The sequence below is a fragment of the Nymphalis io genome, chromosome 2 (assembly GCF_905147045.1).
Source record: "Nymphalis io chromosome 2, ilAglIoxx1.1, whole genome shotgun sequence".
Taxonomy (NCBI): Eukaryota; Metazoa; Arthropoda; class Insecta; order Lepidoptera; family Nymphalidae; genus Nymphalis; species Nymphalis io.
In genome coordinates, this window is record NC_065889.1 from 11,909,046 (window position 1) to 11,921,414 (window position 12,369).

At 32.2% G+C, this 12,369-nt stretch overlaps 1 protein-coding gene across 3 annotated transcripts in view; it reads right to left on the reverse strand.

Moving 5' to 3' along the window:
- Positions 1-12,369, reverse strand: part of LOC126776308 (adenylyl cyclase 78C) — an 86,443-nt gene that overhangs the window by 49,917 nt on the left and 24,157 nt on the right. Inside the window, exons 1-2 of one of the 3 annotated variants that reach the window (XM_050498737.1) lie at positions 10,984-11,110; positions 455-506 (exon numbers count right to left, since the gene is read on the reverse strand). The exons of 1 other annotated variant lie outside the window; for it this stretch is intronic. The gene's annotated coding sequence lies outside the window, so the exon portion shown is untranslated. Of the gene's footprint in view, positions 1-454; positions 507-10,983; positions 11,111-12,369 lie in introns of those variants that run through there. One more of the 3 variants, XM_050498727.1, reaches the window with a different exon arrangement.

The following is a 12,369-nucleotide window of genomic DNA, read 5'->3' on the forward strand; positions in this document are numbered from 1 at the left end:
TTTTTCTAGAAACTGTGACGTCCATACTATTAATACCAGGAACAAGCATAAGCTACTTACGTCTACTACCCGACTGCAGAGGGTAATAATGCTTTGTGTATCAATTTAAAAAATGTACAATAGTTATCTATTGTAAAATAGAAAATAAAAAATGTCAAGTAAAGTTTGCGTTAAATGATATCAGAAAAAAGAATAACTTTTTAAATTATAACATATCTTTGGAAATAAACAATAAAACCATTTCAAATAAAAATCCCGGTTCTTTTATTCCGACCCAATAGTAGATTTTTACACCGACATATTATATTCATTCAATATTTTGATTTTGACTTGAGTACAATCATTGGTGCTAATTAAATATAAGATAACACTTATAAAGGTGTTAACATATCAAGAGTCAAAGGTTTACAATTGGTAGGGGATTAATCTGTATCAAATATTAATTTTAAATTACCTTAGCTTAATAAATTCCTTTGATGTAGTACATTCATTGCTATAACCGCTATCTGAAACAACAGACGATGGCTCGTTATATTTAACTTTATATTAAATATGTATGTAACATGTATATAGTCTTCATGATAACAACATTTAACCAGCACCTATAATTTCTGGGTAATTTTTTTATTTCATACGAAAATTACACATATTCATTATTATTTTTTAGTTTATTCAGTTTTTCGCGCGATTTGTATTGCAATTATTTTATCGAATATTGATGTATGGGGTCTCTATTAATGCCGATAGTCCCCTTGTGAAATATTGTTATAATATGATACTCGGGAAACAGAATTCGGCCCAAAAAATATTGTAAATTTTCTCGATTGAACGTAAGAAGTGAAAGTCAAAAGTCAAAAGTCAAAAATCCTTTATTCAATATAAAAGCGTTACAGTTGCTTATTGATTGTCATATAAAAGCGTTACAGTTGCTTATTGATTGTCATAAATCTTCCACCGGTTCGGAAATAAACACCTCAGACCTGAGAAGAACCGACGAAAGAAACTCGGAGGTTTTTTTACATCTCATCCTTTAAAATAAGTAATATACAACGAGGCGATCGTTTCAGGGTGTGCAATAATTTAAAAAGTCATTGCTTGTGTTATATCCTTTATCACACAAGCGTTCCTTAACGATTCTTTTAAATTTCACAATTGAAGATTTTTGAACGTTTTCTGGGATCCTGTTCTAAAAGCGTAAACATTGTCCCATAAAATAATTACTAACCCTGTGTAATCTGGTAATAGTGGTTGTAAGTTTATACTTTTTCCTGGAGTTAAAAGTATGTACATCACAATTTCTAGGAAAATATTTTATGTTTTTGCGTACATACATAACATTATCAAATATATATTGAGATATATATATATATATATATATATATATATATATATATATATATATATATTTATATTACTCGTCCTAGTATTTATTTAATTTTGCACTTATATTTTATAGTTGTTATATTTATGTTTAATAAATTTCATTTAAGTGTCTCCTAGTCATTTAAAACCCTGAATGATAATATATCATATTAGTATTTAACTATTTATTTTATTATCTTATCTTAACTTTCTGACTGAGTAATTATTATTAACAGCTTGCTCATGTTTTAGTTCATTCATCTTTAATAGTCTCTTTTTTTCTTTATGATGAGGTAACGACTGAAATGTAGAAGAAGGTCTAATGCTTTTACTTCACCTACTGTATATAGTTGCAAAGGCTAGTAAAAGTCGCCTTACCACAGTTGGGCAATTATTGCATCCACTCTAAAAATTATTCCAAGAAATATTTGTGTATGTATTTATGAACCAATCATATTGCTGTTCCATTTGAGATTTTGTTTAGTGGTTTCCAATATATTATGGCAAGTAGCCACAAATGATAAAAGCTTCTTCTTAGCCTTTTGACGTAAATTGTTTTGCCAAAATCTAGTGATTGTATTATTGAAAACATGCCTGGCTACTATTTTTATGCGGTGCAATTACCATAAAGGCTTCGTGTCCATTAACATATTGGATTATTAATTCCCCCCACACTAAAACTAATTATCAGCTAGTGTTTGTGTTAGAATACAAACCAGAGTCAATCGACGTCAACAGATTCGTTCTGATTCGCCAGATCTACAAATACCGACTACACAATCATAAAACTCATATGAAATAATATATTTTTGGAGTAAATGGAATTTAACTTATTTATTCTGATTCCCCGAGCCGAGCCGTCGACACAATATCTATTCTTTTGTGATATATTCATATTCGTTTAATTTCCAGAAAAAATGTAATTTTGCGGCGCTCTCTTGACTTCAATATTAAATTATTACATAGATGACTATACTAGTTATTTGATTTGAAGTCTATTTAGCTAGACGAACTCTTCTGTATTAATAATTTAAATATAAATAATATAATTAAAAAATACTTTCTCTTTTTCGAATGTCATATTGCTGATGATAGAAAGAGAGAAATCAATGTATCGATATTCACGCCTACACAACATTAATAAACACATAATATAATATTTCAGCATCATTAAAATAAATTTATATCAAAATAGTAACAGGCAAATATCTTACTGCTGAGCAAAAGGTTCCCCTTTGAGGATGAAGGGTTACAAAGCAAGTTTTTCGATGAACATGTGGCTGAATTTCATTCGATATATCCCGATTTAATCACGATGTTGCCCGTAAAAGATTCACTTAAAAACAAATTAATCTAATTCAAAAACACTTCAAGCCTTCTTAGTTTACATCGCCTCATAACTTTTCGCAAAACGATTCTAATTTATCAAAAACTTAACAAGCAGGCAAATAATATAATCTAAAGTATTACTTCAAATCATAATATTAAAGCGTAGTCGTAAATGTTTAATGAAGCTTTCTAATTTATATACAAAGGAATATCAGGTAGGCAGACTGGCAAATATACCACCTGTTAGTAAGTTAACCACCCAAAGCCATTGACACTGTAAAAAATATTAACTAACCTTCACACCGTTAATGCGCGTCCCAACTTTGGGACTTAATTTTATGTCTTTTGAGCCTGTAGTTACACTGGCTCACTCACCATTCAAGTCGTAATACAACAATGCTACATATTATTGTTATTATGGTACCCTTACAGACTTTCACAAAAGCCTACAACCAAGAAAATATGTCAATAATTGAAAAAAATATCCCTATGTATTTTTTTTCTATGTATTATTGCAATAAAGGAAGGAAATAAAAGTAATAATGCACCATCGTGACTCATAGCATATTAATTTTCATTGTGAGATCAAAATATATTTTTCTGTTACCATAGGACCTTGTGTCGTTGCTAATAGATTCTACTTGATACCGTTATCTCAAGGTCGAAGTTATGGAAATTTTATACGTTTTCGATGTCCAAATATTCTTCCCGGTTCCATTTTTATCGGCAACATTTGTTGCAGATATTTCGAGTCACTTATTTACGCGTGTAGAATTTTTATATCCGCAACCTTTATCGATCGTTATACGATAGATGAAGAGTTTATTATCAGATCTCTGCATAGTGATAAGTTTAACTGTATACATAATACATAAGTTTAACTGTATGTAAGTATAAATATGATAGGTACTCGTATTCGTTTGTACCATTTAATTTCAGTTAATGTGAGATCTGCTCTTAAATTTGTTCTAACACTAATCCGCGATAATAGACTTGTCATATTTATTTCTCGTTCTGAAATATTTATTAAACAATTTATATAAGCATTATTTCTTTAAGCCTCATTTGTATTTTCAAGTTCATAGGCAAACTTCGAGCCCGCTTAGTCTATTGGCTTGTTATAAGGCTGCTGACCCGGAAGGTCCTGGGTTCAATTCCCAGGTTAGGCCAATAAAAAAATATTGGGTTTTTCTTTCAGAAAATTTTCAGTAGCAGCCCGGGGTCTGGAAGTTAAAAGTGTGTACACTCCTGTGCTTTGGAAACCACGTAAAATCGTTTGTCCAGCGCCTGAACTCTTTCCGTTCGTGTCGAATTGCCGTCCCATCAGATTATGACAGCTAGGGACTAGAGAGTGCACCTGTGTTTGCGCACACACTTGTGCACTATAATATGTCCTGCGCAGTTGGCTAATCTCTCTCGAGATTGGCCGCCGTGGCCGAAATCGGTCAGGTGGACATTCTTAAATCTACCTCGTATTACGAACGTACAAAATTATCAATAGTACTCACCTATTAATGTATGCAAGATTATGTAAAAATATAAGTGAAAATGAGTGTTTGTTTGTACAGGGGAACACATCCAACACGATTCGTCCGGTTGAGTTGAAACTTAATACATGTTTCTGGCATAGTACTTAGAACGAGCAATAAGTAACACGCTCGTCGAAAAGAGCTGATTAAAAGAGATACACCGACTACAAATGGGCCACCCGATGGTAGGTGGTCTCCTCCGCCCATAGATATTGATACTGGAAGAAATGTTAAGTACTTATCCTTGTAAATCCCTTATATCATTGTAGCATTACTAATATTGGGAACAAAGATGTCCTTTGTACCTGTTACACTGGCGCTGAGTGCCCTTTAAACCGGGACACAACAATACTAAATATTTGGCAGTAGAAGACTTAATTTAAACTGGGTATAACCTACCCAGACCGGTTTGCACAAAGCCCTACCACCAAGTAAAATAGAATCGATTCTGGTAAATGTTAATAAAAAAATCTTAATAGGAATTGCAAGATTATAAAAAAACATGAAATTTGTACCTATTTCTTTTTTAATTTCCTCATATTATACCAGTAAATTTATAATATTCTCAGCCTTTCTTCAGATTTACTTTTTTTTTCAATTAAGTATATATGAGATTCGCAGAATTGTACAAAAAACAGAAATATAGCAAATTACGTCTTAGAATATTTTAAGGCAGACATATTAATCAGTAGTTCGTAGTAACGCTACGTGTCGTAGCGATATCGTAGCTTTACGTCGTAACCTTCCTACCTTATTATCTTTGAAGTTTCTTATATCCTGTGATTACTTTTTTATTTTTTTGTTCGTATTTACTGTGCAATAGGAAATTATTATTTCGATTAATAAATAGGCTTATTTATATTAATTAGTGATTTGTTTGTAAGTACGCTTTAATTCACAAATACAAATAATTTTTTTATCTAATTTTTAAAAATTAAAAATTTCAATCTTCACCTCTAACTTATTGACTGACACGCGGAATATATTGTAGAGGGAACGTAAACCCAAATGCAGAGTGCATTTGTTCATTCCCTGTAATATGATAATACTATTTGTCGGCATCCAACACGACCAGAAAGAGTTCGGGCGCAGCACCAACATCTTTGTATGCTTTACGAGTTACAGGAGTGTAAACACTACTTTCCAGACTCCGGGCTCGTAAAGATATATATTTTTTTCTTATAAAGAATAATAGCAAGACCCGCTTTTAAGGAATTACAAATATTCCTATTTACCCCTCCAATTAAGTGTACAACTTGTGTTAGAAGTAGTCAAAAGTCCAAGTGGTCAGGGTCGAACCTGTGACTATTACATCGCTAGGTGGGTTGTACACCATTGCACTATTGGCACTTTTTCGTCAGAATAACCTAATAACTTTTATTGGTCCAACCAAAGGTTAACCCCAGGAACTCGGGTCCTACGGCCTGTAGCTAGCCACTATACCAATTAGACAGTCGACTTCGGGCATATATCAATACAATAATACATAAGATGTATACATCATATCGGTCTTTGTTGAAATATATCATATCTATGTTGAGATAATTGAAATGTTTATATACGAAACGGGAGAGAGTCAAGAGTGACAGTGTAATTAAACGAAATCGTGCCTCCAGCCTACCATTACGTATTACGACAGAAATTATTAAGTAAATCGATACAACTGGCTAAATATTATGACAATATTACCCTCAATGTCAGTAAAAAGAATATGTATAATATCACCAGATTGTACAACTGATATTCGTGGCGACTATCGTGGTTATAAATTTTTAAATCAATATGAGCCAATCAAACGGTGGATGGCAATCCACTCTATTATTTTTATATCTATAATAGATTATGAACATAGTAAATATAATGCCATCCTATACACATACATAACAGGGTATCTCTTTGTTCCTTTCACTCCAGTACCTTTACTTATGTGTCTCTATATACAGCGCCTGAACCTGACCAGGCCCTTGATCAGGTTAGCGCAAGATTGTCTTTCAGCGCCATTTATTCGTCAGTTTCACCTCATATATGTAAATTGTTTAACATTTCAGTTAATGTTATATAAATAATAATTACTACACTCATTAAAATCAAACAACGCTAATGTACCCCTTTAAACTGTTTTTGTCATTTTCGCACCCCTTATTACCTGGCATCTAGATGGATCACTCCTGTCGCTCTACGCCAAGTTCGGTGCTATCTATATACCTACCACATCAATCCAATATACCTGCTTCGGTATATTGCAGTTTTAAGAGGTAAGCAGTCGGGTGTAATAGTTTATGCATATCTAGAGAGATAGTCCGAGTCCAGTCATCTCACTAAATTAGTTGTTAATTAAAATCCTTACTTATGTTATAATGTGAAAGTGAGTTTGTTTGTTTATTCATTTGTTACGCTTTCAGGTTTTAACTACTCAACCAATCAATTAAACATAAAGAACTTAAAACTCCAAACACCGCTAAACAGAAACGACTTTTTTTATTTCTATTATCAACGTTCATTTTAACACAGATTCAGAATTTCGGATTCGTACGGATAAAAGAACGAGTTTATCAATTAAGCTTATTTTTTGCGTATCTTGATAGCTTCGTGGATTGTGAATCGATTTTGATAATTCGATTTTTATCATATTGATTATATTATGAGAATAATTCATTTCTATTTTTATAAAAACACTAGGATAACAATAGAATAGTAATCGATTTATCACTTGTTATATATAATAATAGATGATCTTCGCTCATTGTGAAGCAATATCGACCAGATTCATCCATAATCACACACCATAATATAGTCGATAAAATATAAATATTTAATAAAATAGGTTATGGGTTGAAAACATCAGTCGAAAAAAAATCCACCCGTAGGGATAAAAGTGGCAGATTAGAATATTTAGAGACACTTAGGTATTTCAGTTACGTATTTAAAGATATAGAGTTTTTGTCTGGATTTGATTTTATTAATTAATGATTAAAAAAGAGAAAAAAATCATCACATTTTTAGACAAAACAAACATAAAAAACTCTAATTAGGTACGATGAACTACGTCCTAATTGCGTGAGGCATCCACGCCGAGATACTAGTACCATCAGTAACAGCCTGTTAATATCCCACTGCTGGGCTAAGGCCTCCTCTCCCTTTTGAGGAGAAGGTTTGGAGCTTATTCCACCACGCTGCTCCAATGCGGGTTGGTAGAATACACATGTGGCAGAATTTCAATGAAATTAGACACATGCAGGTTTCCTCACGATGTTTTCCTTCACCGTTAAGCACGAGATGAATTATAAACACAAATTAAGCACATGAAAATTCAGTGGTGCTTGCCCGGGTTTGAACCCACGATCATCGGTTAAGATTCACGCGTTCTTACCACTAGGCCATCTCGGCTTTTAGTACCATAAACGCGGCAAAAAACCAGTAGCGAATAGTTCGCCTTGCGGCCACGCCCCAAGTGGTAGCGGTATTTGAGATAATTAATGAGCCCTGTGTGCGACACTAAGCTGCACTTTACGCAGTTTTTTTAACAATAAATAAAATAAAATTGAGTGACATGTTTCTAGTCGTTTATTATGCCAATTATGCGTCGAATGAAATTAGGTTAAAGTTGATATCATTGTAAAAGTCAAATTCACCTAAAATCTAAAACTTTTTGTGTCATATTATACATATTTTAATCTTTTAAGGCTCCGTTACATTATTATTATTTAATGATATAAAGTATTTATTTCAGTATAACTATTTAATAATTATCTTAACAACAAATCACGTTTGCGTCTTAGTGATACAACCTTGAATTCAATGAACGAAGCTTATGCTAAGGAAGATTAGCCAAAGTTACAACCCTAGATCGGTGAGCTCCGAAATTCGAAGCTCCGAACACTCCCCTGTCTTTTATGGCCAGTCTCATGTTTTATCCCAATCCCATAAGAAATAATATGTAATATCCCTAACACCTGTAACTACACTGGCTCGCTCAACTTTTTAACCATAATACAACATACATATACTCTATTGGTCGTACAGTAGATAATTGACGAGTGAAAGGTACCTACCCTAATACGAGATATCACAAAGCTGTTAGTAGTGTGCATATCTTACCGACGGTAGTGTGTGTAAGCTCGTCTGGCTAGGTACCACCCACTCATCAGAAATTTTACCACAAAACAGCAGTACTTGGTATTGTTGTGTTCTGGTTTGAAGTGTAAGTGAGCCAGTGTAATTATAGGCACAAGGGACATAACATCTTAGTTCCCAAGGTTAGTGTCGCATTGGCGATGTAAGCGATGGTTAAGATTTCTTAGAATGCCTATGTCTGTGGGCGTCGGTGACCACTTACCATCAGGTACTAGTACCAATACTATAAAAATAAAAAATAAAAATTTACGGTCTGTGTGAGCGCTTATTAACTTACATTCAAACAGGGGTTTGAATGTAAGTTAATAACCCTTGTTAATTATTGTTCATACTCAGTTTTATTATATTTAGTACTTACTTGTATGTCAAGTTGAGGAAAGGGTCTGATTGGGTAACCCCTTCAGGCTATCATAAGTTTTAATTGAGAAAGCTTCTTAATTAGGACCGAATCCGTTCAGGTGGAGGTGTGAAATACAATTAAATATTGTTGGGCAAAGGATCTTCGTCTTGAGGAGTAGGTTAATGGCACCAAGCCACTCAAAAGCGGATCGATGGAAAATTTCTAGTTGAGTATAGCAATGTATAAATTGATAGAAAATAGAAAATCAACAACTTAAAAAACAATAACTGATAGAATTATTATATATATGTAACTACTTACTTAAAAGTTACCTAATGGGCACTATGCATAATAATGCTTGATAAATTATCATTATCTACACAATAAAGTCGCAATACGATTGTTTAGTTAATATGATATGATGATGGCTGCCTTGGCCAAAATCGGTCCTGCTGAATCTCAAGAGAGATAATCCAACGGCGCAGCACATTTTATAGTGCATCTATGTATGCGCAAACACAGACGTACATTGCCTCACTCTCATAATCCGATGGGACCGCAGTCCAACAAGAATGGAAAGATTTCAGGCGAAGGACCAATAACAAGGCTCCTGGAGTGGAGTTGGTACACGGCAAGAGTACAAACTTCCAACTGCAAAACACTGGACTGCTACTGAATTTTTGACAGAAAAACCCGATAATTTTTTGTTGAAGCGACTGGGTGCTAGACCTTTCTAGTATTACAATAAAATTATCTGTGACTTAACGTGCATACAGATGTAAATATAAGACTGACTCACAACTTATAATGGAATTGTATAACACTACGCAACCCAAGTATAGTTTTAGCGGTGACGAGTTTATAAATTTTGTTTTTATCGTAAAATGAAGATGTAGATTGTTATTGCGTTACATATTATTTCATTATTATTCTAAACTAGTTTTCACTAGCGTCCTTCGTTGGGGTTCAAGCTTGCTTTTTACCAAATTTCCAAATTAAACGTGAAAGCGTTAAAAGTTCAGTTATTTGTTTTATTGAATAGACAGGCAAAGCAAATGGGCCACCTGATAGTAAGTGGTCACCAACGCCCTTAGACATTGCCATTGTAAGAAATGTTAACCATCGCTTACATTGCAAATGAGCCACCAACCTTGAGAGCTAATATGTTATGTCCCTTGTGTCTGTAATTACAATGGCTCACACGCCCTTTAAATCGGAACACAACAATATTAAATATTACTGTTTTGCGGTAGAATATCTGTCGTTCTGCCTGGGTCTAATCCTATCGATTCAAGTGTACTAACCCCCAAACTAATAGTACCAACCAATAGTAGCAGATACTTTTGAGAATTTTATAATAAAATTCACAGATTTTTTTTCTCTTTGAATATAAAAATGTATTAAAAAACGAAACATAATTTATTATACAAAAAAAAATCATAGTGATAATTAATAATTAAATATTAATAAGAAATCCTTAATGGATTTTCAACAAACATTGATTAAAAAAAGCAGAAGCTTTTAGATAGAAACATTTATAAAACCTAATTATGTTTTTTTAATGATTACACTAAGCTAGTTCCACTTGCTCTTCAGGTTCTTCGATCATTAATAAAAAAACAGCGAAGCACCATTACAAACACTTCTAATCCAGCAAGACCCTTAATAGTTACTATTTTTCACCGATCAAATTACACATACCGCCAATAATTAATAAATCCTGCATGAAATTAACCAATAAACTCCATGTTTTTTTATCATCTATATAGTCTGATATAGAAAAATATGCCTTGTCTGTTAATAATTATTTTAAAATATATACTTTGGTCGAGGAAGTCTTTAAAAGGAAGTTTAGTCTATGGATTGGTTTATTTATTATATTACTTGTAGTTTATTTGCACTAATCTGTGGAGGGCACGTAAGCCAGATAGATATATCAAATTGAATTATAAATTCAATTTGATTACTATTCAATTCAGTTTAGAATTCAATGTCTGACCTTTCATAGAATAGAATGGAACCCAAGTATTGAGTTTTTTCTCATCATTAAACTTATTCATGTATATTTCTTTTTATTACAGATAAATAAAAGAATGTTTATTATTTATAAAAATATAAAATACAAAACAAATATTTTTTTATAAAAAAATGACATGAAAGCTAAATGATATTATCTACATTTTGTTTTTATCTAAAAAACATCCAAATTTCTAAGTAAGCAAAAATAGTGTTTATATTACACAAATAGTAAACAATAAAAGACTATTAAAAAGTAAGAAGTCAACTTACCCCTAAAAGTGCATGGTTACTAAGGAAAACTACCTATTAATAATAGTTTTTACTATTAAAAATTGATAATAAATATTCAAAAACTGTAGTCAAGTTGTTATATTTTTCCAGTAGACTTGTTAATATAACACAATTATTACACGTCACTGTTTTTCAAACATAATAAGAGAAAACTTTTAATGTTCCTTTTCACTTACACGCGACCGCTCTTTATGGAGACCGATTGAACACTGAACCCTGAAAAACGATTCCTATTTTGTAAGCATATCATTATTTTATCCATAGCAATATAAGTGAATGTAATACATTGCGTATTTCAATAAGGGATTAAATATGTTTGGTTTAAATTAACCGCAATGAATAGAGTATTGTATCAATGTTCGTGTAGATTACAGTAATTAATTCAATGGCATTGTTATCTACAGCACGTAGCGACAAGGAAATCTGAACTTACATATTTCCACTAGCTTTTTTCGAACTGAACTAAGGAATCACTTTTGAAAATGTTGTATAATTTATGTAGCTGATAAATAAATAATATGTATTGTAATTTTATGTATAACTCTAGTAGAGTTATACATAAGATCAACACCGATCGATTCCGCCGATTTTCGTAAATTCATGATCTAACATTAAAGTAAATTATTGAGTATATTTCATAATATTCCTTACAGATTACAATTCCATTACGCCATCCATTTACAAAGCTTTGATGCAAGTCTGAAGTCATATCGGGTCTGCACGTCATGTTTATTCTGAGCTTCATCAGCGTTATCTACGACGTGGGCAACACATCAATAGTCGATCATCCAGGGTAACCATAGATAAGCACTTACTTTTTTATTGCAATTTATTTAAATAATACATTAGCATAATATGCAATTATTATGAATATAACACTTTCTTTAATAGTGAAAAAAAAAATTGGAAAAAGTAATATTATATTTATTTTTGGATATGTATCTTCATCTACAAAATTTAAGAAAAAAAACGTTGTCTACGTTCAAGAATAAATATTATTTTTAAACGGAACATAGATTAAATCAAATAATGAAATTCAAAATATAGCTTACGTAGATTTGATAAAAAAAAACTGGTAATCCTGGTGCTATCTTGTGACTCGCACTATCTATCGGGAGCTCGCGTACGCTACACGTGTTTATGAAAGGCCTTTACGCAAATAGAGCAATCAGCTATTTTGTGATATCGATAGTTTACATCCAGGTTTAAAAATAAAAGCTTTACTTCTTTGTTTTCAAGGAAAAAAATTATTGATCAACGACACAATAATTGCATGAATTCAATGACCAATTCTTGTTTTTAAATAAACTACATGTTACCATGTACTGATTTTTTTTTATCTTTTTCCCATTTGCCCTTTCATTT